The following is a 6,933-nucleotide window of genomic DNA, read 5'->3' on the forward strand; positions in this document are numbered from 1 at the left end:
GTTGCACAAAAGCCAGGGTGGCGTGCTAGGCATTGCAGAGAGGTAATAACTGTTTATTTGGCTATATAGAAGCGTATGTACTGCTTGGCGGCTGGACGTGTTCTATTTGAACGTCCTTGGTTTTAGGATGCCGAATACGATCACAGCGTGTGCAATCGGATCGGGCGAAGGGATTGTCGCAGTCTAGCTTTCCTTCCTCGATGGATTGTCGCTAAGGTGCATGGTGTCTTTGGCATGGTTGTAAACAAAGAAAACGATGCCGCTCGTAATGGCTGGACCACGACCTACAGTCGTGGGCTGGACGCAGCAGCTACTCTCTGTGAATCAGGAAGGCTGACGTCACATATGAAAGGTACCATAGTCCACAACAGGTGGCGCCACACCAATTTTCTATTTTTGCCTGTGGCCTGAGTATGTTGGCATACTACTCACTCGCTACAAAAGGTGCAGCCGCAAATTCAGTCATTTTTATGTCCTTGCTTGCATGAGCTGTTTCAATGCGTTCGCATCAGGAGTGTCATAGTCGAAGTGTCATATATATATATATATATATATATATATATATATATATATATATATATATATATATATATATATATATATATATATATATACAACAATGCAACTGACGGTCAAGTGATAGTGGTCTGCTCCTGAACAACACTTTGCAAAGCAGTGAACGTGCTTTAAATCATGAATCCAGGACCTCTAAGAGCTGCGACGTAAAGCTAACACATTTCTCTCGCATTTACTGCTAAGTCATCACTGATTTATTTGTTACAAATGACAAATTCATTAATATGTTACTGAAGCCCAATCTTTCAATCTAGCCCATCTTAATATTTTCCTCTAGTATCTCTTTAGAAGTACGGAGTTTCAGTGGTCTGTGGTAGGTTTCAGTATAGACTGTACAAAAGATTCTCGGCCACTGAATAAGCCAAACCATATATGACAGAAACACAGACGCATAGAAATTAAGCTGCAGATTTTTATAACCAAAGGAATACTTTGAAGCCTATGGGCTGTCCAGGTGGTGCTCCGGAAACGCCGGTCTACAGGGCCCCATACTGGCATCACTATACTGGCACAGCAATCGTAATTTGTACATATCTTGAAAGCCTTGTAGCATGCCTTCCATTGAGAAGGAAGCTAAGTGCTGTGCAGAATGAATACAGTGCACACTAGAAGTTTTAGATACCCGTCGTGGTGTAGCACTGCTAAGCCCGAAGGCATGAGATCAAATCCCGGCCACGGCCGCATTTCTATGGGGGTGAAATGCAAGGATGCACCTGTACCATGCATTGGGTGCTCAATTTCTAAGTTGCGGATGCAGTTTCACAAAGCTGACACTTTTGAGTATGTACCACTAAAGTCATACAATGTCAAGCTGCAATGGCAGGCTGTTGCAATGTGTGTGTATTCCCTTAGCATGCATCAAATCAGAACCATGGCCTGTGATCAGTGATATAATCAACTAACCATAGTAATAAAAGAATAAATAAGCTGCTATTGCAATACCAGTGTGATTGAGTCAGACCAGTGTCTGACAAACATGCTTATACAGCATTGGAGTAACCAGGGGAGGTTGAACCCCCTTTCCACCGAAATTTTCTGACGAGATCCCCCTCCCGCTTTTCACAAAACAATGTCTCAGGAGGTGGGCTCCAAAAGAGAGACATGAATGAAAGGGAAAGCTTGAATTTGAAAGCAAGGCGAGAGCTAGTGGCGGAAACTGAGGAGAGGCCCTACCCATTCCCTACCCCCTCCGCGCTAGGAGAAAAGTGTGGAGGAAATGACGTAGTAGGTTCTCATTTTTTTGCTGTTTTTTTATTTCTTTGCTGTAGCGGCCACACCTTTCGAGCCACAATGGCGGCTTTGTTATGGTACTGTGCTCTCACACGTGTTGCTCCATAGGTTTCGTACCGTGGCAAAGGCGCCGTGCGGGCAGGTTTGCATTGGTCTCCGTGTGTTGTTGCGCTGTGTTATCTGGACCGTGCTCTCCCGGATGTTGCTGTGGCCAGGTGGGACAGGAGAAACTTAAGTTCGTGAAATGAACTCGCATGCAACGCTGTACGCAATGTACCGCGCCACGGCAATGGCAATTGGACGAAGGAATATCCGCGGGAAATTTTGCCCTCTTTGGCGGAATCATGCTAACGTGCCATCGCAGGCCGAAACCGATGCGTTTCAGAATATGTACAATGAACGCCTTGCAGGTCAGTTATTCCTGCTTTTGACAGCGCATATGGCGCATTTGCGGCACGTACGTACGTTATGAATGCATATAGTTCGTGTTCAATTACAACTTGCTTTTGTGCATATTAAAGCACATGTTGCTTAACTGTTGCTTGTTCCTCGCAGTACTCGCAACAGCACGAAGCCTTTTAAGCAGAGCGCCTTTGAGGTTCATGCACACCTGCACATGTGTACCTCAATACACGTGCTGATAGAGCGTTACGCAGAATATGTGCATTTTGCTGCCCTCGATCGGCACCATGCGCCTGCCAGCCGACGCTTCATCCTGGAAGATGGGAAAGAAGCGGCTGCTTTGACTTAAGGAACGAGTCCACCCTGCCGCCGGCGTATCTTAATATGTGCGTGCGAGAATCACAGGAAAATGAACGTTAGCGGATGCGCTGCAAGAGTCGGCAAGGCTCCAGAGAACGTACGCCTGCGAAACCGTCAAACGGCTGTTCCATGGTCGCGTGTATGTCGGTTCTACGCGCGTACTGTTCTGCACCGTGCGCCAGCTATCGCAAAACTTTGGTTCCGTGATGCTTCACTTACCGTGGTAAGAATTAAGGCACCTCAGGCCGCAGTCAATGAATCAAAACGCGGAGTCAGAAATGACGTTCTGCCTCTTCGCCGGCACGCTGTCGTAGTGATGCGCGGCCACCCGAATTTTGTTCAATAATGCACGACGATTCCTCAAGCGAGAATGTGTTTGTACTCATAAACTCCGAATTGATCGGAAATGGGTCGGTGTGTCGTACGTGTCTCCAGTGCCCAAGCAGAGAAAAGCAAGTAGAAGGCAGCGATAGGTGACCTTTGTTTAAAAACACGCAAGAACTGAGAAGCGGCCGGTACCTGCGGTTGATGAGGACAGTTCAGTTGGCTGGCCTTGTAAGCATGCTTATTTTCATAAAAGCAGCCGATTCAACCTCACGGCGCAATTTGCGAAGTTCATTATGAACTTCTTTTAACGTGACTTCGGCAACGGTAATCCAATGAGACATCGCGATTGTTTGGGATTGCTGCGGAGCGCGCACGTCCGAGCAGCCCGGTTGCGCGCAGCGCGGCGTGGTTTAGCGAGAAATCGAGAAATGTAAACAAGAGAGGAGAGCTGGCCCGATAGGCGGAGCAACGCCACGAGCAACGCCAACTTCCGGTTTCACTTTAGCTTCACAAAGAGTGACGTCAGGGCTTCTCCTGAGTTTCCTTCCTCCATGGGCGGTCCGAAGGGGGAGGGAGTTGTCATGTCACTACCTTGAACTCAAGTTTATCCAGTTTCCCCGCAACCACTGTCACGTCCATAGCAGTAGTGTTTCCTTGCCTTCTCACGCCACATTTTCCCTATCCCCTCCCCCTCGTGTATGGGGACTGCGAGCGAAGAGTTGTGGCCAGGCTGTTATTCACTCGTTTCGCGACTGTGTTGATTCTACCCATGGCCCATGACAGCCATGGCCATGGCAGTCGCTTAGCTGAGGCTCACCTGCCCCGTCGTAACACGTGCTGCTTGCTGCGGAAAGCCCATCCTAACTAAATGTCTCCGCAATTTTCAGAATTGATGGGTTTCAGGAGACACGATGCTTTCAAATCTCTCAGACCTACTGGCCCTTATTTTACTGTGAACAACGGATGCCATAATTTTCACAAGGGCTTCTAAAAAGGAAGCAGCCCTGCTTCGAACTGTCTGCCTCATCAGTTGCCGAGTGTGATCACATAACAATATGGGTCGTGTGATGACTACAATACCATGATTGCAAGTTATTTCCAAACAGGTCGGACAGCAAGTCATCAAAGTAAGTGAAACTTGAATCATATGATACTACTGAAGTTCAGGCGCGGAGCTCATTCCTGTATTTCTAAATATAGAATAATATAGCATGTCCACAACGCCGTAAGCCCGAGTGAGTGATAAGCAACTTGCAAAATAGTGCCCGCGCTCTCTCCCACAGATAGCCGACCACGGACTAGAAAATTTGGCTGGAAAACAACAGTGATCTCCACTACTACCTGGGCTGCTACAAGTCTGGTCTGCAAACGATAAGACACACAATATAGTGCGCTGTCTTGTTTTTGTATGGCCCTGTTGTTAGCGCTGTTTCTTTTTCAAAGTCATGTACCAGCTAGGTAGGTTACTAACATACATCAATTCGTAAACAAAATTTTAGTTTTTTTAGTATCATCATTTTTAAAAATAGCATATGGATGATAGCATATTTTGGTGAAAAGTGGCTGCAAAGCGTGCATCCTCATTGTTAAAGCATTCTTGTCCAGGGAGTGCTAGGTATTTGTCTTCACATGGTGTGCAACGTCCACATATGCGCATATATATATATATATATATATATATATATATATATATAATTATATATATATATATATATATATATATATATATATATATATATATATATATATATATATATATATATATATAGAGAGAGAGAGAGAGAGAGAGAGAGAGAGAGAGAGAGAGGTGAAGGAGCATGAGGAGTGGTAGTTGTCGACAGAGATCGCCCCCCTCTAGCCCCGAAAGAAACTTCTGACTAAGCCACTGTTATGCGAGAAATGCTGATATCCGTCCAGTGATCATCAGTAAATTGCGCGATTGTGTCCCACTAGCTCGTACGTTCATGCGCAAGTATTTTGCTCATAAGTGAGAATGATGCGGTCACAATAGTTTCATTTCAATCAACATTTATCCAGACTTTACAAAAGCTGACGACTCAAGCATAGTTAATTACTTAATTTTGGAGTATCAGTCATTTGAAGAACTCGCTAATTCTTCAGACCAGTAGGTCGTGCTTCAGACCACGACCTACTGTATAAGGGGCGACCTGCGCGTGCGGCGCTGCGCCAGCGCCGCCGATTTGCTTTTGCTTGTGTGGCTTTTTTTTAGTTTTCCAAACCGCCGCCACGAACAGTGGCGCTAGTGCTCACCCCCACGTACTCCCACCCCGTAGCCGGCCGCACGCACGGGCAGCAAGCATTTCAGCGAGAGCACGGAAGGACGCAAACGCACGTGCGCGAGACAGTCGATTAGCTGAGTGCTTGGTGATCTGTTGGTGTTGCCAGATCTTGATTACCAGATTCTATTTCAGCGACACTGCGATTCTCAGCCCCGTGGGCGCCGGCTTTCGCGTTTGCGCCAACTTCAAGCACGATGGTTTACTGCTGCGTGCCGTTGTGCAAGTCAAGCGGCCGAGCATCAAGAGGAATTTCATTTCATGAGTTCCCCGTGACCGATATTAGGAACCAATGCTTGAAACCTGAACAATCCTGTACAAAAAAAAAAAAAAGGCTGGGGCTTAGCTAAGGTTAAGCCTGGATATCTCGAAGCGAAAAGGTTCGAGGATGCTTATGGTTTAGCTTATGGTTATGCTTTACGATTTAGCCTATGGTTATGCTTACGGTTTAACTTATGGATATGCTTATGGTGTAATTAAGTTATGGGTATGCTTAGGATTTAGGTTTGTGATTTAGCCTATGGTTATGCTTACGGTTTCACTTATGGATATGCTTACGGTTTAGCCGGGAGCTTATGGTTATGCTATACGTGTGCCTTGTGTAGTTATGCAAATTGCTTATCAATGATATATACCATAAGTTATGCATGATTATTAAACTTCTTTATTCATCATTGTTGGGCACATTGTCTTGCGATTTCTGTACAGCCATAAACACAGCTCTCTGTATCGGCAGTATACCTCTCCTTCCATGTTGAATGCGCACGCCTATTCACTGGCAAGCGGTTATATAGTCGGCCTCCGCGATAAACACGTACGCGCTTGCGGCGAACGTCAAACGATGACGCATAGCGCGCGGCAGTGGCCACATGCGTCGACTCCGAATTCAGACACTTCAGAAATACGCCGAGCCAATTCAGACATACGCCGGCTCGCGCGAAGCGCGGTGTTGACTAGCGTAGCGAAGCTTTTCGCTTGAAAAGCCCAGCTCCAGAAAAGTGCTTAAGGTGTAGTGATTGTCTGTGTGATGGCACAACAAATCGTCCTTCGAATTTTTCAAGCTAGACTTTTGTTATCATTTGGTAAAGCGGCGTAAATGGCGCGCGTAAAGCGGTTAAAGCGGCGCGGCAGTGGCCAACTGCGTCGACTCCAAACACGCTTACGGAGCCAATCCCGACATAGCCGGCTGTGTTGACTAGCGCAGTGAAGCTTTTCGCTTCAAAAGCCCAACTCCAGAAAAGTGCTTAAAGTGTAGTGACTGCCTGTGTGATGGCACAACAAAGCGCCCTTGGAATTTTTCAAGCTAGACTTTCGCTATCATTTGGTAAAGCGGCGTGTAAATAAATACGTCAATAACAGCACATTTTTACGATTGTGGCATGCACTGCAATTAACCTACTCGCGTTCTGCCGCGCTCTCAACGGCACATTACTTCAGTGAACGTGCCGAATGCAGCAAAGGAAAACGTGGGCCCTGAAAAGCGGTACGTAGTGCGTTCATTGCGTCTGGCTCGGGACTAGCGAAACCTACGGGAGAATGAACTGCGGGCGCGCTCAGGCCTCGGCTAGCGCGGAAAGTGCGCACCAGACCTTATTGGCACCACAGCACTAACCAACATTTTAGCAGGCAATGAGGGGAGAAAAATCTCCAAGGGATTACACTATGTCAATCCTAGCAGCCGCGCGGCCGCGCCTTCAAAGTAGTTTCATTGCACTGCACAGCGAAGATACCAAATATCTGG

Source organism: Dermacentor variabilis, chromosome 3 (genome assembly GCF_050947875.1).
Source record: "Dermacentor variabilis isolate Ectoservices chromosome 3, ASM5094787v1, whole genome shotgun sequence".
In the NCBI taxonomy this organism is placed as follows: domain Eukaryota; kingdom Metazoa; phylum Arthropoda; class Arachnida; order Ixodida; family Ixodidae; genus Dermacentor; species Dermacentor variabilis.